The sequence below is a fragment of the Silurus meridionalis genome, chromosome 23 (genome assembly GCF_014805685.1).
Source record: "Silurus meridionalis isolate SWU-2019-XX chromosome 23, ASM1480568v1, whole genome shotgun sequence".
In the NCBI taxonomy this organism is placed as follows: Eukaryota; Metazoa; Chordata; class Actinopteri; order Siluriformes; family Siluridae; genus Silurus; species Silurus meridionalis.
The window spans coordinates 19338187-19361335 of NC_060906.1; the positions used below are offsets into that span (position 1 = coordinate 19338187).

At 35.4% G+C, this 23149-nt stretch overlaps 1 long non-coding RNA gene across 1 annotated transcript; it reads left to right on the forward strand.

The window, feature by feature from the left end:
* The first annotated feature begins 640 nt into the window (after positions 1 to 640).
* On the forward strand, positions 641 to 4586 carry LOC124377200. The gene is made up of 3 exons (XR_006924069.1): positions 641 to 707; positions 3913 to 3960; positions 4205 to 4586. It is a non-coding gene; the product is annotated as an uncharacterized LOC124377200 (long non-coding RNA).
* Positions 4587 to 23149: the final 18563 nt, after the last annotated feature.

Genomic DNA, 23149 nt, shown 5'->3' on the forward strand with positions numbered 1-23149 from the left:
GGAGATTAACAGATCAACAGCTTCAGGTGTACAGTGTCAGAAAGGTCAAGAAGGTTGATATGTAATGTCTATTGTTTAAATAGATCTCCTAATATGTGAGAATTGTAATTGTAGAAAAACGGAGGGAAGTTAGCCATTTCCCAGGAAGTTAACTAGTTCTGGTTGAAGTCTTTCTCCTAAACCGAAATCATTTATGACTATGCAGTTTTGGATCTGTGTCAACTAATCCTATATCAAAGAGGAATACCATTTAGTGAATTGCCCAATTATATAAAATGGAAATTATAAATATTATTTATTATTATTGTTCACATGAACATGAGTCAATGTGTATGGGTGAAGACTATAAATAAAATCACAGGTTTATATTAATATATTTGTTTTAATATGCTGTTGTTTCTATAGTAAGAGATAATTTACTCAGACTTGTATGGAGTACTCTACACATAATATAAATTCATAATAATAATAAAAATGGTTAATTATGTTTCTAGCAAAAAAAAGTTTGCAATTAAAAAATGGTCAAGATTGTGCAGAGAGAAACTCGGGACAGCATTTCCCATCAGCTACTGCAAGTTTCATGTCACGTGACTGTCTGCACCTGAATCATGTTATTTGTCAATTAGTACTTGTAAGTCTTGAACCATACATACTGACTCATGTTTGTCCGTTTGTATTTGTTGTTCTTAATTGTTGTCAGCTCATGGGTAGGTTAACAGTTTTGTGTCCAAATTTCATGTTGTTTTGTATTTAGTTTTATGTCACTGTTTGTGATTTCTAGCACTTACAATATAAAGGCTATCTTCAGTTACATTTGTGGCTTTCAATAATATGACAATTTACTGTATGGCGTCATTAAGTAAGCGTTGATGGTAGGGTGTGTAAGAGCTTTCCAAATTAGTCTTCTCCAGTTAACAAAGTATAATCTACTTGAGTATTTCTGTTTGGGGAGACTTTAACTTCACTACATTTCAAAGTGAAATATATTACTTTTTACTCAACTACATTTCTCAATTATTTTTTTAGCTCCTTTTTTTATTTATGAGCGGATCAAACTTAACTGGTCAAACACGCAGCAAACCACCAATTACGGTAGAGCGCGCACTATTTAAAACTTGTTTTGATTGCCGCTTGGCAGTGGCGGATTTAGGCAGAGGCGACATGGGCAGCCGTAGGCGGTTAGGCGGCACACAACAAAAGATCATAAATCCATCTTTTTTTAATTATTCATTGCTCATTTGCACGGTCCCGTCCATTAATATACCATGTCATGGCCAATGAACCTGGTCAAGGCTCTTACACTCAGAAAGGAGAGGCAGGGGTTTGGGTGATGTCACATCAGTAAGGAGCGCTGGATATAAATTTGTATGGCAAAAAACAGTCTAAACCCATTAGAAGCCCAAAAAAAGGAAAGAAATAGGAGAGAAACGTGCAAAAGATAAAGGTGTGTATGTAGCTCAATCACTTATCTTGTTTTAAGAATAGTAATGGCTACTGAATTTAATATATCACTTATGCTTTAACGCATAGAGCAACAATATTTATTTTAGCTTGCATAACATTATAATTTATAGAATGTAGTTTCATTTGTATCTTGCAACAAAACAATTACCTCACTAGTCTAGTTGGATTGTAGTAAACTCACGCTTATTGATTTGGTTACCTTTAATTGAGATGTTATAAAGGTTTTCTATGATTTCACTGAAAAAGTCCTGAACTGAGGTCAGTAAGGTGAAGCTTAAAAGGCTCATTTAAGATATACATTATAAGGATATAGATGTAGTATGTATCGTATGGCTACAATTAACCAGAGTTGTATAGTTCTTGGTTCTAAAATGTAAATGTAAATCAATGACATCTATTTAATTGTGCAATAAATGTATTTAGGGTGATATACATACGAATTTGTGGCCTGATCTGAGAAAATGTCTTACTCATCCAGTGATTGTAGCTGAAGCAGAGAGAAGCTTGCAAAAGCTGAAACTAATCGATGGGGGAAATGTTGGGTCATGGCGTGATTCACCCAGGGCACCATTCAAGCCTGAACCGCTATTGGTGGTATCTACTTATCACGAACATACAGATCAGCATCAGTTCAACATCAAGCAGAACATTTAAGAGAAATGAATAATGAAGGAAACTACTACAATTACATTTTCTCAAGTACATGCTTTATGTACTTCGTCTACCACTGGTTTGTGGAAGAACAACATATGTCTTAAAAAATGGTCAGGTATCCAGTACAACCATTTGTTCATCAAAAGCAATAAATATGCCTTTGTACTTGTACACTTACACAAAACATGTTCCCCCACCCTGATCTATACCAAGTGGCCTTGACAATTGGGACCTGGTCACTCCTGACTGTTCCAACAGGCTCGTGCATGATCAGTCAAGTATGTTTTACATAATCACCAATATATTTTTAAATATGATAAGGAACCGAACGATAAAGTGGGAACAACCAGAACAGTCATGGCAAAGAACTTAGTAAATGGAGGAAGACGGAGAAAACTGTTGCTGGCAAGAGTAAAAAAACGAGTTCTGTGTATTTTCTGTTCATTTTGTAATTCTCTGTGCTCTTCTTTGATTTATAATTCGGAAATCTCTCATGTATTCGTTTCTGCATAATTCATGTGAACATTTACTGGTGTAGTTCACACACTGTTGCATTAGCTAGACAAGCACATTTCAAGAAATAAAAGCAGAACGCTTTTGGTATATTAAAAAACTGGAATGCAGTAGACATTAGCCAAGTGATTTGTTCATATATATCATAGCTCCTGTGAATAGATAATGATCTATGTGGGTACAACAAACATTGCTGAATCATCTCTTAAATATCTAGCTCCACCCAGGCAGGGTAATTTTCTTAGGAAGATTGGTATGAGTTAAGCCCCACAGTGTTTTAAACACAAAGTGAATAAACCTGAACTTTTTTTTTTAATCAAAAAATAGCCGCATCCACTTATTGTGTGTTAATAATCAGGAGAGACTGAAGTGACTGTAGATAAGATTTGTTCAGAGTTGAATGGGCTTTGTGTGCAGATTGGTGTGAGGTAGAGTTATCTTCATGTTGGTGCATTCATAACGTGCAGTGGAGGAGGACGTTTGCAGCCCCATGCCAGCCCTTCTGGGTGGCAGTGAGAAACCTCTGATACGATAGCATTGTACTCGTAAGCAGGCAGTGTGTTACTAAAAAGCCAAGAGGAAGTGGGAGATTTAGGCTTAGAAGAAATGTGGGTTGGTAGGGGCTGGTACCAAAACAGGTCCTGAACTTACTGAAAGTTCAGGTATTAAGACTAAGAGTATTCTACCGCTTAAAATAGGAGGTTATGCTTGGCCTATAAAAGCTGTGTTTTTCTTCTTGTTTTTTCTTCCTTATTTTCTTATGGGAGTTCATTGCTTTGTACAGAAACTATTTTGTGCTCTTTTATTTCATTTTGCACACAAACCAAAGGAAAATCCATTTGAATATATATCACACTTATACCCATGCAGAAAGGCAACAGTTTCGCTGTTTTGTTTTTTTTTCCATCAATTGATAAAATACTTTAAAACGAGGTCAGAAAACAAAAATAAATTGATTTTATTCAGCATGACAGATTATTTATTTATTTATTTAATTTTTAATAATTTATTTATTTTATTTATTTACTTATTATTTATGTCGTTTCTGAAAAATCTGAATTTCTGAATTAAATCATTTTCACTCCAATTTTGCTATATAAATTTCCCAAAATTTTAGTAGCTATTAAAAGTGCATTGAGAGAGAGCTGGATGGATAGATGGCTTGAAAATTTAGGTAAGGACAATGAGTAAAAAAGTGCGAGTTCATGATGGACATGTTTGTACTCCCTGTTGTGTTCTGGGAAGTTGACTTACTGGTTGGTTCCTGTGCTTACATGACAGGTTCCCTGAGCATCTGATATGAATTCCTGGCTATGTCACTGCTACTAGGTCAGATGATTTTGTCACTTCCAACTTTGCTCTAAAGTGAGCATACAAATCAGCACAAATTACAATTTATATATTGATTTTATATATATATATATATATATATATATATATATATATATATATATATATATATATATATATATGTGTGTGTGTAAATTGTAATTTGTGTTACACAACTATGTACCATTGAGAGAAATGCACAATTGCATGGATCAAAGTGAAAGTCTAACCACACTTTGTACAGGTCTCTCAAGCTCTAGTAATCTGAGTTGCAGCTTACAACAGTTTTAACCAGCTGCAGATGTTCACTGTAAACACCCCTACAACCAACATTACTGCCAGGAAGCAAGCAGCGACAGGCAAACCTGCCTCAACAACACTAAGGGATAAAACATTGGATCTAAATGATATAAAGCACTTTGTAGCTACTATATATGATTTCAATGTCATGATTTTTTGTTTTCATTCTATGCTTGTCTTTAGTTATCTGTGGTTTACCAAAAAGAAACTAATCCTTACATATCCATCAGCTATATGTATATATGCTGTATGGTTTAAAAAACTTTCATTCTGTAGTTATGTATGCACTGTGTCCCAAGCCATGCTACTGGATTGTTTTTTTTGTTTGCAACCTATTGAAATTATCTTTGTAGCATTGTATAGAATATCAGTCATTTAGTTTAGCATAAGTACAAAAACTGTAAATAATCTAGCATTATAATTAAATTATCTTTTAATAATGAGGTCTCTTGTTATGCAATTAATAAATTAAAATATTTGAAGCTAAACAACAAAGCTTTTACATTTTACTGTTTAGGTAAAAAAAAAATGCAGGAATTCAGACAACTGTGTTCAGAAACATATTTTTACCTTTGAAATATCATTTGTTAGATGAACCTAACATAAAGATAAGGTCAAGATGAATTTCTGTTACACAGAGCTACCAAGTGTGTTCTATGAAGTTGTGGTGGTGTGTAAGAGTGCAGATCAATCATGACAGTTGGTTTATCTTTACGTGTGAGAGTGCAGATGAAACATGACAGTTGGTTTACGACTTTTACGACTGTCAAGGTAGCAAAGGCAAAAAAACCTCAAGAAAACACAGCCAGATTGTATCCTGTTCTCTTTAGGGTGATGCTGAATAATGGGATTATAATTTACATTTACACTACTAGAAGAAAAAAATGCAAAGTGTGTTGATCAGTTCAATAAGAGCGGACTGTGTCCAAGGATGAGCACAGGACAAATAAACAATTCAGGTTCATTCACAATTCATCCACTGATGCAATGGCGAGACCTGGATTCTGGCCATTTTAATAAGAAGTTCAAAGTGGCTGACAATTAAAACATTTTACATAGGTAACATTAGCTAAATACTTTGCATAAGCTTTTAATATTGGATAGATCATTTGAGAATTTTGGATTTATCAAACAAGTGTCTGAACAAGCTAACTTTACCGTAATGCATTAGTTTTTTTGGTGCGAGTCTGCAGCCGGAGACCTTTAACTGCTTTAGGGTGCCAAAGAGGCTGATTCATCACTCAGTCCATTTATGCATAAGAAGTGTTGACCCAAAAAAAACCAGTGTCACATTACAAAGGCCAATAAAGACTATGCTGTTAGATTTTTAGTTCATTTAAAATTGTAATAGCTGAAAGTTGCTTCACAGTATCTTCAAAGCCTGTTATGAGTTGCTTCAGTGCTGCATTGTAGACTTAATGGGGTTTGAAATAAACCGATTGCCAATTGAACACAGTCATGAACGCTATAAATCAAAAGGTCTGAAGAGGTGATAAAAGTTTCTCAGCTACAGTAAAAAGCTACAGTTACACTCATTAGTTGATACAAAAATGAAAGTACATGACAAAGTGACCTGGCGAGTAATTCCTTTTCTTTCCATGCCATGTTAATCAGCATTGGGCTTTCAGGAGTTTTACGGTCTGCCTAATCCAGTCACTTAATTGCTTTGGTCACAAATTAAGTGTTGTATTGTATAATATGGAAACTGCAAAACAAAAATAGGAAACATTTGTAGGCATTTCCTTTAGATGCTTGTGTGTAATGCATCACTAATGATTTACTCACTACTGTGATTTATTTTTTTGTCCTCCTTGTACTTCAACATTTTTCAACTTTAGAATTTCTTTGTACAGTAATTTATAGTTGTAATTAGTTAATCTTCACATGAATTAAAGATAAGAAAATATCTAGACCAATATCTTACAACATAATTGACATCATGAATTGCCTGAGTACTTGATTCTGAATGGCTGAAAGTTGATTCTGGTCAGTTTAATCATTGCTCTTAATTAAGACCTGCCTTATAAGTAAAGAATTATTGCACTTCATCTCTGTGTATGATTTTTGTGGGCAGAACTCTAGAAATAATGACACATATATTCTGAATTTGAGACCTGCTGCAGACAATCAAATTTAATGCATAAAGAGTAATGCACACCTAGCTGTGGATTCTCCTGCTTATACAGTGGTCACTTACCAGTATGTATAGGTCAAAGCTTTTGATGTTTGCAGTGCACAGTTTAACTAAAAGCATCAAGAGCTTTGACCACTGTATAAGCAGGATAATCCACAGCTAGGTGTGAATTACATGATTTGAATTTACTCCTCATGCATAGATTTTGATTGTCTGCAGAAGGTCTCAAATTCAGAATGGGGCAACAAAAGGCTAGAAAAGTGTCACTAAAAAGAAAAAGATGGAAGATTTAGAAAATGAGGGTAATTGACAAGTTAGTAAGATGATTGGAATATCTATAATTAGAATATCTTAGAGAGGCAGAGTATCAGAAATAAAGATGGGCAGAGAATCTAACTGATTCTTTCTTACCACATTATCTGTGTAAAGATGCTTTGGGACAATGTCCATTGTTTAAAGTGTTATACAAATAAAAATGAATTCAATTCACAAATCTGTGGAAAATTGCATCTACAAATTATGGACCAATTTTAAAATAATGTTCAACATCAAATTGGGAAAGACTGACTAGAGACTAGACTAGATCATCTACAGTAAATAATATAAAAATATTCTGAGAATCTGGAGAAATTTCTGTGCCCAAAGGAAAATATCCCCAATTTAAATAATTTGTCACATTTGATAATATATATATTTTTTAATTCAGCATAGATAGAAACTTAAAATGCGAAGGGCACGTATGAAACACTTGATCGCTGCTTCATATATTTGAAGCACATCCACAGATTAGAATTAGCAGATTGAGCACATGCAGAGCTTTACTGCTTCTCATGAACGCCAGTTCACCCGTACAGAGGTGCAGGCAGTAAAATCTCTGGTCAGACTTTAAACACAGAGGCTGATCAACTGCAGCTGAGATGTAGAACACTTTCTATATGTACAGTACAGTTGCTTCTGCTTTATACAGGCCTGAGAAATGGCGCCATATAAATGCAGCCATGTACATATAAAACAGTGGGGCATTTTCTGTCTGTGTCCACTGTATATAAGCTAGAATTGTATTCTCATCAGCAGCATGCTAACTCCAAAGAATGGGAAAGAGATACTAAAACTAGCTGTTATGGACCATGTTGTGGTCATTCTAGTGTATATAAGTAGAAATAAATACGAAAAATTCTCTTCTTTCTTGCTTTTTGTTTGGTAATATTGTAGTACTAACTGATAATTGTCCTGTCTCCTTGAAAGTACAACCCTGTTACCCAAATTCCACAACAGAAAAACATTTATTTGAAAATGACATTTTGTGTAGACAGTAAAATGTCTTTAATATCATTCTGCTAGTAACTATTGGCTAAACAGCAAATGCTGATTATATGCTAAGAATCTAAACCATGTTGCATTCCTAGGAAAATATTAATGTAATAAAAGTAATAACTGTAAAAAGTAATAATTATTAAAAAAAAAGAAAAAACAAATTGAAGCATTTTTTTTGTGTGTATAAATTAGGTTCTTATTTATTTATTTATTTATTTATTTATTTATTTATTTATTTATTTATTTTTGTTATTAAGATGACACCAAAAGAAACTGAGCAAAGAATCTGTGAAAGCCTTTGTTACTGGAATGCACACACCAGTCATGCATATATGTTCTGTTTATTTAAAAATCATTCACTACCTTTAATAGAATCCATCATTCTATCACACGATTTTGCTATATGTTTTTGTCATTACTAATCATTGCGTCAAGGCGTGTTGTTCTTTTTACCCATTTATGGGACATACTCTGTACACAGTCCTGAAATGTATTAGAGTCAAAGACAGACCACCCACCCCACCACTGTTGGAATAGTGTCCATAGAGGGCAATTAAGCTGTTTCCCCAGGTCACTCTAGGCTCACTCGTTAAATCCGCATGTCAGCAGGGGATGGGGGTGGGGGGGTGTCTTACTCGTCTGGCATTCATCCAAGAGCATTAGTTTGATTCTGACAATTTCTGCACCAACAATGTCTGTTGAGAAATGAAGCCAGCGCAGATCACAGAGCGATTCACTAATGGGCTACAGCTCATTAATCAGTCCTTTACCATGTGTATAAGCTCATGTGTTAAAATTATCATCTCTCACATTGTTAAGCAGACATTCACACGAGAACATATGTCAGAAATAAGAGCTTGTTAATAGAAAGCAAAACATGAAACAAACTAATTACATGATTTTACATGTTTAGCTCTGAAATGCTTTGCTCTGATGTTTGATCTCACCCATTATGAAGGGTTTTATATAATTAACATTTATTATTATAATTATAATTGTTTAGCATACCCTTCAAAACCTGTCTGGGGTTTTACTTAACCCCAAATAGTCAAGTAGTCAAACCTTTATTTTTCACTGCTATAATGAGACGGTAATAAGACAAGGCATGGCCTTCAATTTAGTATTGTTATACACTGGGGAATCAAAGCTTTTGAACTAAATCTTGAAGAGCAATTATTATCTCTGTGTGAATCTGAAAGTGTAAATCTGAATGTGTTCTATATGGAAAGTTAAGTCCCTGTTTTTGCAGATTGTTGTTTTATTTGGAACCATCTAAAGTGGATTTCTGACTCGCACTTGATTATTTTGCTTCTTAGTGCTGAAGACCTTGATTGTCTACTGAATGTGATGCTTCTTTAATCCTAAAATTCTTGAAAGGAACCTTGCCCCTGGTGGAAGAACTTTGGGATCTTCTTGACAAATTATCAAACACAAGTATGAAAGATTGATGAAGGGCTCAAGTTAGACACAGTGGTCTGTGGTGATTAAAAAAAAAGGTTGGTAGTGACTAAAAGATCATGGTTGTCAAATTAAGACAGGAACCAGTTTTCAATATTTAGTGCTCCCTAGTTGACTCCTTTTTTGATCATGTTTCGCTGTGTGAAGAGCCCTGGGGCAGGACCCGTTGGAGAGTTTGTATCTTAAAGTTGGCTTGGGACTATACAGTGGATACCTGAAAAAAATCTTGACTAACCATCCCTGCCACTTTAACCCTCACCAGGAAAGGCAGAAGATAATAAATCAATGATTTTGCCTATGTATTTATAGAATTAATTGCCGATTGAGAGGAATATGTTGTATCATGACTTTTTATCGTGTTTAATTGAATGTTTAACTTCAAGTAACAGGGTTTTAGACACTAAAGCCAAACTACCCTACATTATTCATCTAACCTCACCATTAATACCTTTTTGCTTTATTTCAAATTAAAGCCACAGCCTTTTCTAAACAGGCTTTTCACCATCTAGCCAAATACAGTATACTACACATTTGTTCATTAGTCTTCCTACATGTTTATTTAGCAGGTTTAGTTGTCTCAGGGTCTTGCCACACAGTATCTGTTAACTTTTTTTTCCCTATTTTTTTTTGTTTTGTTTTAGCAAAAAGCTTCAGAATCCCAAATGTTGTACTCTTAGTTCACTGGTGTCTTTTTTCTTAATTCAGTAATTATTTATTTAATAATTTCTTTTTAAGTGTGCTTTATAAAAAATGTTTACCACATGAACAGAGGAAAAAAACAACCTCCAAATGGAAAAAGCAATTCTATTATTACAAATTACACCCCAACTATTACAAACACCCCAACAAGCACACACTCAGCCATGTCTATCTACAGTACATACCCCACCTCTGTAAATACACCCCAGCCCCATCACCGGATATTTAAGTTTGGTTGCAAATGTATTAGTAAACGGTGTTTCTAAAAAAATTTCTAGTGTTTCATAAGGGTGTATCCTGCTTTGTGCCAGTGTTTAAGGGATGGATTTAGCCCAGAGTATAATGCTTACTCATGATGAATGAATGGAGAAATAAATGAATAATCTTTCTCATCGTTATATAATTATATATTGTATAATACGGCCCACTAACCTTCATCTCATCAAATGGAACAAAGGTTACGCAGCATTTAACAGGGGATAGGGTTACTTGGCGGACATTTGCATGTCCAGCCTTTTCCAGTATTTATGTGGTATAAGATCCATCATCAGTTGTCTACTAGTTCCCCTGAACACTGAACAATTTCTGGGTGAGGTAAGGTGGTTAATATGTCTTGTCTTTCTCAGATATCTGAGAACTCTATAGAGAATAACAGAATAAATACCAAGTGTGTGTGTGTGAATAATTTTATATATATATATATATATATATATATATATATATATATATATATATATATATATATAATATTATTCACACATAATCCATCACATTCTAATACATTTAAAAAAAAAAATCAAGTATTAGAATGTGATAGAGTATGTGTGGATGCTCTAGAGCTGAAAGAGACGATGCTGTCAGAGTGAATAGGACGTATCAAATCTGTGAGGTTACACGGCTAACAAAGGCGATGACAATATCTGTCATTCAGTTAATATAGCTAACGAGATATCAAGTGAAAGATTAAGGGTTATAGATTTTCACATCCTGTTTCATTTTCACACCAGTTTCCCTGAAATGCAAGAGTGATTTCTTTTGGTTGCTCGGTGGAGAGAAAATGAGACAGATGCTCAGGATGGAGAATTTCTGTCCCCTCTTGCTTACTTGTTCAGTGGAATAAAATAGACGTGGGTGGTTTCGGAAACTTGTCTTTATGACATGGAAACAGAGTGATTTTACAGATGAAAATGTCTTTTTGGCAACGCATAATTGTATATAATTTCTTGCATGATATTTTCCAACCATATGCTGTGACTGGCTTGTTCGCAATTGGCTGTGCTGCTTGGCAAGTGAGCATTATTAAATGCTGAAATCACAGAAGAGGAGAGATGGTACACAAAAGCCTGACAGTTGAAATGTAAAATCCTAAATAATACTGTCTTTCTGCTTAAACAACATGCTCATATCATGTCATCAGCAACTCTCAGCAAGGTTAAGAGGGTTAGGTGATGAACTGTAGGAGCTGTCAGGTTGAGTGTCAGCACTTCTAAGCTGTGGACAATCTACATATCAGTGTCTAACAGTTTAAAGCATAGCAAATATATTATACAACTAGTAGTTCCAGTCCATTAATTTGATTGGACAAGCAGCATCCCAAAAGTGCTTATATTTAGCATTATCACACTGAGATGTTTACATTTTTGTCAATCATTTATTCTCTTACACACTTGTTTGTCTTTGTAACAAAAATTTACTTCAATGGTCAAAGCACATCAAATGGAGATATAATGGAAGAAGAAAATAAAAAATACTAATTTCACCACAAGAACCTTTTAAAGGAGAATGCGATGAAAAATCACTTAGACAGCTAGCCCATGTGCTATAAAGTGAGAGGGGCTTCTTATGGCTCTATTCCAACTACTAGATCTTTTCTAGGTACAAAATAATTTGATATCATTTAAAAAATAAGGATGAATTAAGGTTATATTTAACTGGATATATTTGACGTTGAACTCCGTTCTTTGCTTATGTTAACAATGACTAGAATGGATTCTAGTCTAATGGCTCATGACCAGAAAGCAGAGAAATTGTTTTTGGCGTAAACAATGTATATCAAGTAAAAATAATGTTATAAAAATATATTCTGTTAAAAACTTTTTTAGTTTTAACATTTACTCTAATATTTTTATGCAAGTACAATTTGACAGCAACATTTGCTTTACTTTTTTTTTTTTTTTGCTTACATTTTTGACTGAATACTTTCAGTTTTAAAAGCAGGTTTTTTTCACATTTTCTTTTACTTAAAAGTATAATCATTATACAATCAGTCAAAGTAGTTTGGTGAATAATTACTGTTACTGTTAAAATCATATTTCCCACATTCTGAGGTTTGCAAAAACATTAACCTAAACTCATACTAGTCCTCTTTTATGCCTGTATTTTTATGATTTGATGAACTGATCATCAAATTATACAGATACAGGGTTATCTGTATCTAACCCTAACCCCTAACCATATTCATATTTTAAAAAATTTACATAGCCAACCACACAGTATGATATGCTTAAATGTCATTTAAATTAAAGTTTGAAAATGCAATGATACGATAATAGTGATAGGAAGGCCATCAAGTGTAAATCAAATATGCAGATCACAAACCTAAATTTCATACCTGTTACCAACAGCGTATCGGAAGAAATTGGGCTACTTTTGGCCGAAGGAAGAGAATGAGAGGGAGGGGAAAATGCCTACAGAGACAGCAGGAAAGAAGTGTAGGAAAGTGCAAGTTAGGGTGGGCACTTAAATATGGGCACTATGATTTGTAAAGGGAGATAGTTAGCTGATCAGATGGAGACGTGTGTTCAGGAGACCAAGTGGAAATGGAGTAAGGCCAGGAACATTGGAGGTGGGTTTAAACTGTACTATCATGATGTGAATAAAAAGATTACGATGTGATTGTTAGGTATGGCCTTAAGGCGATCAATTTGGTAGATTTTGTCAAAAATGGCAGTGGTGAATTCTTATTTTAAGAAGTAGATTCATAGGGTGACGTATAAGTATGGAGGATGGTGCACACAGGTGGACTACATTTTATGTAGGAGATGCAACCTGAAGGATTGGAGACAGGGGATTGTTGGCAGGGGACAGTGTAGCTAAACAGCAAAGAAGGGTGATCTGTAGGATGGCTTTGGAGATGAAGATTAGGAGGAGAGTGAGGACTGAAAAAATAAGATGGTAGAAAATAAAGGAAGACTGCAGTGTGAGATTCAGGGAAGAGGTCAGACTGGGGCTCGGTGGTGGTGAAGAGGTTCTGAATGATTGGGCAACTACTGTAGAAGTGATGAGACAGCAAGGACGGTTCCTGGTGTGACATCTGGAAATGAAAGGAAGACAAATAGACGTGGTGGTGGAATGAGGAAGTGCAGGAAAGCATAAAAAAGAAAAAGGTTGACGAAACAGAATTGTGATCATCAGAGAGATGGAAAAAGTATGCAGAAGTTACAAGGAGATGTAGATGAAGAGGTATGTCACTAAAGCAAAGGAAAAGACATATGAGGAGCTGTATGAGAAGTTGGACACTAAGGAAAGAGAAAAGGATTTGCACTGATTGGCCAGGCAGAGCGACCGAGCTGGGAAGAATAAGCTACAAGTTAGAACAATAAAAGATGCAGATGGAAATGTTTTGACTAGTGAGGAGAGTATGTTGAGTTGGTGGTTTGTGCTAATGAATGAAGAAAATGAGAGAGAAGGTCAGATGATGTGGAGATGGTGAAGCAGGAGATGGATAGGATTAGTAAGGAGAAAGTGAGAGCAGCTATTAAGAGGATGAGAAGTGGAAAGTCAGTTGGACCAGAGGACATACTGGTAAATACATGGAGACTACCATTTTTTTAGGTTTGTGAGAATAAGGGAGATGTTCAGACATGCAGTAACTACAGGGGAATAAAGTTGATCAGTCACACCATGAAGTTATGGGAAAGAGAAGTGGAAACTAAGCTGAGAGAAGAGGTGACCATCTGTGATCAACAGTATGGTTTCATGCCAAGAAAGAGCACAACAGACGCAATATTTGCTTTGAGAATGTTGATTGAGAAGTATAGAGAAGGTCAGAAGGGAGTTGCATTGTGTGTTTGTGGATCTAGGAAAGCTTACGACTGGGTGGCAAAAGAGGAGGTATTGTAAGAGGAATCAGGTGTGAAGGTACGTGCTGGAGAGAAGGGGAATGAAAGTCCGTAGTAAGTAGTAAGACAGAGTATGTGTGTGTGAATGAGAGGGAGGGCAAGGGAGTGGTGCGGTTGCATGGAGAAGAGGTGATGAAGGTGGAGGAATTTAAGTACCTGGGGTCAACAGTGCAAAGTAATTGTGTGTGTTGGAGGAGAAATGAGTGCAGGCAGGGTGGAGTGGGGTGGAGAAGAGTGTCAGAAGTGATTTGTGATAGCAGGTCTCACAATCATCCTTTAAACGCTCTTGCAGATACCCTTTTATGTTGTATGGTTTAGAGACAGTGGCACTGACTAAAAGAAAGGAGGTGGAGCTGGAGGTGGCAGAGATGCTGAGATTTTCACTGTGAGTGACGAGGATGGACTGGATTAGAAATGACTATCAGAGGGACAGTGCAGGTAGGATGTTTTGGAGACAAGGTGAGAGAGAAGCGATTGAGAAGGTTTGTACGTGGGTTATATTGTTAGAAGAATGCTGAATATGGAGCCGCCAGGAAGGAGGAAAAGAGGAAGGCCAAGGAGGAGGTTTATGGATGTGGTGCAGGAAGACATGCAGGTAGGTTTGAAAGAGGCAGATGTAGAGGAAAGGGGGGTTTGGAGACTGATGATCCACTGTGGGTGACCCCCTTCCCCCAAAAAAATTAAACAAGCTAAGAACCATTAAATGGTGTTGAACAGAAGCTGAGGAGGCAGTGCTGAGTGTTCAGTAGCTACTCAGTACGTGTGTTTTTAAGGCGCAGCCCGCAGCTGACAGTGAGGTGATGACATGATGGTATCTCTGCTCCTCCTCCTGGCGAGGTGGTGAGAAAACCCAACACCCTCATTCTGCTGCCATGTCTGAAAGATTATCAGGCTGTGAGAGCTGAGGGTTTTTCATACATTATTTGGACATGTGGGTGATAAAGCCTGTCATAACTGCCTGTAGTTCAGCATCTGTGTTTAACAAAGTCATGCACATAAGTCTGTCTTATCAGAACAGATCAGGGTTTGGTTGAATTCAAGGTAAAGAAATACTTTAAATTGTTCATTTTGTACATTGAAAATCAGGAAATAACAAGTGCACGCATGTCCGTGTGCTACTACCCAGATACTGAATGCAAATCCATAAGACATTGTTTAAAAAAAAAAAAAAAAAACTAACAAAGAAAAAAGGTGAGAAAAGGGCCACCTGTGGAAGAAAAGTCTGCATGACAGCATTAATCATTATTACTACAGCATAATACTGTGCACAAGAATTGTACTAAATCAATCAGAACCAAAAAGCTATCCCAGACTTGACACACCCAATGTTTAACTCATTGTAGATCTTTATACAAAATGGTGCCCCATAGAAACACTGCTGATACAGAGGGAAAATGCAGCTTACTCAGATTTTTCTAAATGCTGTAGTGTAATAGCTGTAGACTGAGTGATAGGATCTCCCTTCACTCATGGCAAAAAAAGACTTAAGCTTTAAATAATCCTGCTATCAGGAGCAGGCCAGTCTAAATCTGATGATGTGGGTTTAGATAGATGTCTAAGCTCCATTACATTTTGTTTTAATGTGCTGTGGTTTTAACATCAAATTCCTAAAAGCTCCTGTGATGGAGATGAAATCTTATTTTACTAATTCGCCAATCTGAAATATTAACATATCAAATCTTAATAAAATATTTATTGCAATTAGTATGGGTTTTTCATGCTAGGATCAAATCTGCGTATATATCAAAATAAAGAATATAAAAAACAGATTCCTAATTGTTTATGAAAATATATCTTCCTTAAAGTACACAAATATTGCCAAGCCTATAACGTGCAGAACCTTCGCTTTAAATCTTAGGCATCAACCAATTTATGGCACATCATAAACTCTGTATAAGGCACACCAATGTCCGCATGAGATCACCTTCAACCACATAGCTCAAAATGCATGCCACATAACATGACATGAAAGAATAAGTCAGGAGTGTGAAAGTGATTAAGGGAATTTTATGAAGGGAAAATGATTAGAGGGGGAATTCAGGCTAATTAGGAGTCAAACACCACAAGTTGAATTTAACATTAATGGATCAGATCGTCTATGACAAACCGTTAATATAAAACTTTTTATGAGATTTTGATAGAAATGCAGTTGTAGGGTTAATTTGTACAATGACCTAAAATCAAGGTCAGAGTTTTCAACAGTTTCCTTTAGGATCTCCAGTTTCCTCCTACATTCTGTAAACATGCTGGTAGATGGACCCCTAGATGTAAAGGTCAAGGTGAGTTGTGTATTCCTACCTTAAGGCTAGTGTTCCCAGGATTAGCTCCCTGATCAGAATAAAGCAGGTGCTGAAAATTAATAAATGAATTTAAATTGGAATGTGATTAATACAGTTTTTAATATTAAGCCTTTTATTTGTAATTGATCTTGCTTTGCTGATCAATTGATTGATTTACTGAAATACTCATAATTATCTTATAATGAAACAAGACTAATCTGAGGCTTCAAACTAAAAAAAAAAAGTAATTGTAGGTTTGTTGTCTTATTAATTATTTTGTACACTTTGAAAACATTAACAACTTTATATATTTTTACTTGATAACATTTTTAGCATTGTTTTTATGTCATTCAAAGATACCTGTTAATAGACTAACACATGGTTGCTTTAGTGTGTATATATATATATATATATATATATATATATATATATATATATATATATATATATATATATATATATATATATAAAATATATATTTATTTTATTTGTTTATATTATATACAGTATATTAAAATTTATTTAAAGACATTCACTGTTACCACACTGAATATTATTTTTATTATACCAATTCAAGTGTTTCTTTCCTTTCAGTTGCACAACGGCAATTTGCCAGCAATTTTTTTATTTATTTTATTTTAATTATTTTTCAATTGTTAGCCACATTTAATGATTTAGAAAAGTATGGATAACAATGAAGAACTTACTACTAATTTTCCTACAGCTATAAGCAGTTGTTCCCTGACAAGACTGTTTTACTACTCCTTTTAAATTTAATTACACACAAAGACATTGCATTGCTCCGCTAATTGAAAAAGCGATAAAGATGAACAGCTTTACTTCTGATTGTTACAGGCTGCTAACATTAGAGACTTCTTCCATGAACACTAACTCAGGTCTTTTGTTTATGTGGAGCAGCTACCATGGAGGCTTGTGGATGCAAATTGCAATGGTAATTAATATAAACCTGTAATTTTCCTTAGAGCTAAAAACTCTGCCAGAGCCATGTTGTGGTATAAGTATTAGCATGATGTGAGCTCGGAAGTACTTTAAAGAACACAGAAAGGAAACTATTTGTGTATTTAAAGAAATCATATAGAGAATAACAGATGCACATCTTTACATTTTTGAAAAATGAGCCAGATTAGATTCCTAGCTTTTTTTTTTCTCTAGCCATCAAAGTAAAGTCATGCTTCTCTTTTGTTTGTCCATCTGATGTTAGAGCGGTCCACATCAGTAAATACAGGCTTATCAAAAACCATCCAGGAAGTTCCCAATTTTACATCTGAGGCCCATCTCCAAGCATGTTTGTTGAGCTTGGCTGAACGGACGTGAATTCCCAGTAGCCATAGACCGTTGGAAAGGCAGTGATGCACACCGCTAGAATACATCATTTTCTCTTGAGCTCACACACACAGATGGGGAAATGACAGGATGAGTCAAACTAGGGGGAATAATGGGTTTCCTGGAGACTGAAAAGGATCTGTTCTACTTTGCTACTGTTTCTGTACTTAATGCAATGGTTCAGCCAGAAACTAAAATCCACAACTTAAGTGGAAACTTTTCCACTTAACCCAAATATAGTTAATCAGCCAAGGCACATATGGTGACCAAAATTAACTTTTTAGTTTTCTACTAAAGCTAAAATACATATTTGATGGATACATTTTTAAAAAAGGTTTTCTATTTCAGCCAAAATTGTTTTGAATAAATATATATCCAAATGTACAAACCTAACAAATTGGATTTATATTCATCAGAATTCATCTTAAATTCTTCTGCTTTCTCTTTAAACCACACCTTTCAACTGCATCTGATGCTGATGTGGACCAATAAACAACTTCATGGTGAGACAATGCTTTTAGATATAGTTTTAGCTTTAGGCTTTTTTTAGACTTTTATTTTATTATCAATAAATTATAAAAGGGCAAAATCGCTGAGCAAGTCTGAGGTACTAAAGTAATTTTTAGGTCAGTGTTTTTATTCAGGTGATACAATTTAGCAGGTACAATCTTTTTTTCTGGTTGGCTGCATTAGCCTTCCACACACCAATTTAATGTGGATACCAAACATTTCTCAGGTGACTTTTCTTAGAGCCAGAAATGCATGGGTTTTCATGATTGTTAGTGGTTCCAAAAAACGTTAATTCTTGTAAAATATTTAAGCAAATCTGCTCAGAAAAACCTATTTCTGTTCATTCTATCAGATTAGACAAAAATAGAGCAGTTGATGTTTATTAGAGTATAAGTCTACATCTATAATCTGGAGTCCTGTGTCTTCTGGGAGTTACTCCAGCTACTGTAGCGAGTGCTGCAGGGGCTTTCCAGTTGTTCTGGCCTTGTTTACATAACCTCGGCAACCATTAGTTTAGGAGCCAGCCTGTTGGTTACAGCACTTTAGCAATGTAGTCCTTTTAATTTAATCGTGTTAATGGGAGGCTGTTTGAAGGTTCTGTTTGCTTTAAGTAAAGTCTTATCAAAAGCTTTGAGAGTAATTATGGTCTGATGTAGATTTGAAACAACTGCAGCAATTAGGAAACATACCAAAGGGTTGAACTGGTTTTTATAATTCTGGGTGGCACAATTTCAAAAGTTAAGACCATTGCAAAAAGTTTCTGAAGAAGTAGTTCCATTTCTTTTTTATATTTAATGGAATAACATCCAGTGATTCTTGTAAGCCTGTCACACACAAGGCAGGGGACAGGAATAAAAGCGTGCACGCGGGTGTGTGTGTGTGTGTGTGTGTGTGTGTGTGTATAATACGGAAGATATCCAAACTATGAAATAACATTTCTGCGATATGCAATAAATAAAAATGTTAAACAACCCAAAACGTTTCCTATTTTAGATTTTTCAAAGTATTGCACACATTTTGTGTGTTGTCTTTGCATTGTTTGCACCAGGTTGCACACATGCACTTTACATGGCGAGGACACTTACTAGTCCTTTGCCCTGTGTTTTCTGTTCTCTGTGACTGTTGTTGTATGTAGCACCAGGATTCAGGAGGAACGTTGTTTCATTTCACTGTGTAATGCGTAAGCTATATATGGTTGAAATGACAGTAAAAGCTTCTTGACTCTTGACTTGACTTGTCATTTTCTCCATCAGCCTCATGAAGTAGTCACATGGAATGGTTTTCCAACAATCTTTAAGGAGTTCCCTCAGGTGTTGAGTGCTTGTTGGCTGCTTTACCTACACTCGCCGGTCCAACTCCTTCCAAAATCATCTCAACTTGATTTAGATCGGGTGATTGTGAAGACCTGGTCATCTGATGGTGCACTCTATCACTTTACTTCTTGAACAAATATTTGTTACATAACCTAGAGATGTGTTTTGGGGTCATTGTCCTGTTGGTAAACAAATGATGGTCCCACTAAGTGCAAACCAGATGGGATTGCATGTTGCTGTAAAAATGTTGTTATGCTCCATCCTGCATGCTCCACAGTCAGAACTACGCATTCAGGGACAATCCGTTCACCTTCTGTACATCTAACAAAAACACAGTGATTAGAACTAAATATCTCAATCTTTGGTCTCTAATGTCCATTCCTTGTGATTCTTGGCCCAAGCACGTCTCTTCTGCTTGTTGTTATTCCAATGTAATGGTTTCTTTGCTGCAATTCGACCATGAATGCCTGAGTCACACAGTTTTCTTTCAGCAGTGGATGTTGAAATGTCTGTCACTTAAACTCAGGGAAGCATTAATGTAAATCAGGATGGAAACTCTAAATTTATCCTCTGCAGCAGAGGTAGCTATTGGTCTTTCTTTCCTGGGATGGTCCTCATGAGAGCCTGTTTCATTATAGCATTTTTATGGTTTTGGAAACTGCACTTGGGAATACTATAAAAATAGGTACCATAATGGACTGTCTTATTCTTTAACTGAGTGTTTCTTGCCTTTACAGTAGTTGGAGTAGTTGCACAAATAGGGCTATTGGCTCTGTACTCATTCTTTTTGCACAAGACAAATGATGGTCTAAGGCTCAATAAGAATTCAAAAATGTCACAAATTGAAAACCATTCGGGGGACCATCTCATGAATCTGATGACAGAACAGAGTAACTACTATAGAATGTGTAGAGTAGCTACTTTGGACAATCTAAAATACCTTCTGGGTTCTTTAACACTTCTTTTATTTATTACATAACAATAATAAAAATACTTTTCATCTTTTATCAAAACTTTTGACTGATACTGTAAGTATGTATGTATGTATACTTTCTGAATCATTTCTGAAAGCACTCTTGATCTGGTCTGATGTTGGTTTAGAAATATAGTATGTGATCTGCTTGGCCCATCTGGCACAAAATATACTATACACACTATAATATGCCCTCAGCTCTTCCAAAGAGATTTTGGAGCTTCACTTGTTCACATTTTTCCATTTAATCCAATGTATAGCTATATGAATACATCCAGCCATTCTTTAGCTACATAACTTCTGATTTTAAGAGATGATGCATATTTCCTCCCAAACACTTACCTCAAAACACTTTTTATGCTTCATTTTATCATTTCCACAGAAAGCAGCAGATAAAATCACAATGATAAGTTTCAAATGGAAGCAAATATTTAATTAGAACAAATGAAATGCCCTTTAAAGTATATATGGCCTTACTAAGTTACAAGGTACATAAACATGATAATTCATAAAATAGGACTTGCAACAACATTTAAAACACTTTGGATAACTACCAGCCATAAAAAAAAAATCTTTATATAAATACTGTATTGCAAAGAATGTTTTTTCTAACTTTGCTTTTATGTTTGTTCTGTATGCAACATTCCCAAAGAGGTACCATTCTGAAATAAAATTCATATGAGAATCATAATTATAGTATACATCACATACATAAATTTTTTTTTTAAGTTTTAGTAAAACTTTGCACTTTATGATGATCATATGAGTTGGCTGCACTTTTATGGTAGTTTTAGATGAGAGTTTTAGTCTGGAATATTTTTTTTTTTTTATAGAGTACCAGGATGAATAGGCAGCAGTTTGAATGTTAAGAACAGAGAGTAAAATGACTGTGCAGTCCGGTCATTCAGAACCAGTAAGACATTTCAACAGCTTTATTAGACTTTAATATTGTGGGGCTGAAATGTTTTTCTTTTAAGCTTATGGAAGTTTTGTTTGGGGAGAGAGAGAGTTTATTAATTTATAACAGCCCTTTAACATTTAAACCCACTGAGCAATTGGGACTCTTCTTTCCTCTTGATCAAGAAAGTGGCAGTTTTACAAGCAATTCCATCATCTGAAACAAAACTCAAACAATAAATAACATCCACAAAGAGCCAATGGTCTTAACTCACTGAGCCACCAGCTACAACAAGCAGCATGAGTTATTTAGGGGTTTTATAATTTTTTTCTATACCACTGTACTGGTGGATTTAACATGAAGCATGTACTGGATGATACTCGAACCGATCACAGCAGTAGAACAGACAGGCACACTGAGCCCAAAAAGCCACCCAGGCTTTCTGAACTATAGCCTAGTTTTTATCCTACATTTGGGGGTTGTTGGCTTCTTAGAGTTCAAGATCAAGTAAAGGACAAAATTCCTGAATGTGGGCTCAAACCAGAGTTCACACACCTATAGACACAGCTACATGTGCACACACTTTTATATAATGAGCTACCTGCACCACTTGAATAATGTGCAAAAATATGAAAAATAAAAGGGAAAAAAAGGAAGTTGGCCCATATACAAAATTATAACCACTACACAAGATCTATACAGGTTTAACATTAGGAAACACTCTACCACAAAAAAATCCTGTATTAAAAAACAAGCAGCATGTTTGTGGGCCAAGCACTCTGACTTGGCACATTCACAGATGTTGCCTAAGCAATCACAAGAAATCAGAGCCACAACTTCAAACAAATGGATTTAATAGTGGTTTGTAGTCTAATTCATAAAGTATGTTCCGTAGAAGGAAAGTGTGAGCAAGGTGTTAAAAAGATCTGAGCCAAATATGGAATAGCAATACTGGTGTAAACGTATATAGGATGCTGTTGTAACTTTAGATCTATATGTGATACTGGTATTTGTTGCATGGAATGGTGTCAGGGTGTGGTCCTAAAGATGCCTTCCCAGTTTTGTCAGTGAACAAAATCCTTGCTCAGATATAACCTGACTTTCTGTGTGGCAGCTTCACTGTCAGATATAATGATATTCATGTAAAATTCATGAAAACTCACACTTGAATTTCAGATGTCAGTGTACCTTCCCTTTAACATAGTCTGGGGAATAATAGGAAAAAAACATTAGCACAGAATTTAGCACACATTCTTCAAATAAAAGTTGCTACAGTTATTGACCTTAAGTTTGATGTCACAAAACATCTTGGATACATCAGGGCATGATCCTGAATATACTGTTTCACTTTTATATGTAAATTCACTGCTGAGACACACTTAAAAAAAAAAAAAAATTCCTGACTGGTGTAAAGAGGATGTATTCCAAATTAAAATTCATAAAAATTTGCAGGAGGTGTAGCAAGAAATTGCAGTTAAAAAAGCATTTTAGCATGTTATTGTAACTATTGCCAGTAAGTGGTGCTAATACAGTATTTGTTACTTAGACTTGGGTCACGTTCCTAATGAGGCCTGTTAAGTTTTCTGTCCTGAGATGCTCACCCCCCAATCTGGAGAAACTGTTTTGTGTATTTAAAATTTTTCAGGATTTTGTGTGGCAAGAACTATCTATTTCTCAGTGTGGTCAACACTAAGCAGGTGGGGGTCAGCTCCAGGAGAATAGAGGCCACAATCAGAGCAATAGACCTCATAGATGTTGAGCTGAATGATACCTACAAATGCCTTGTTGTCCATCGCAACAACAATGTTTCTAAGCAAACTTAAAACTGTGCTTTAATGTTTGCAGC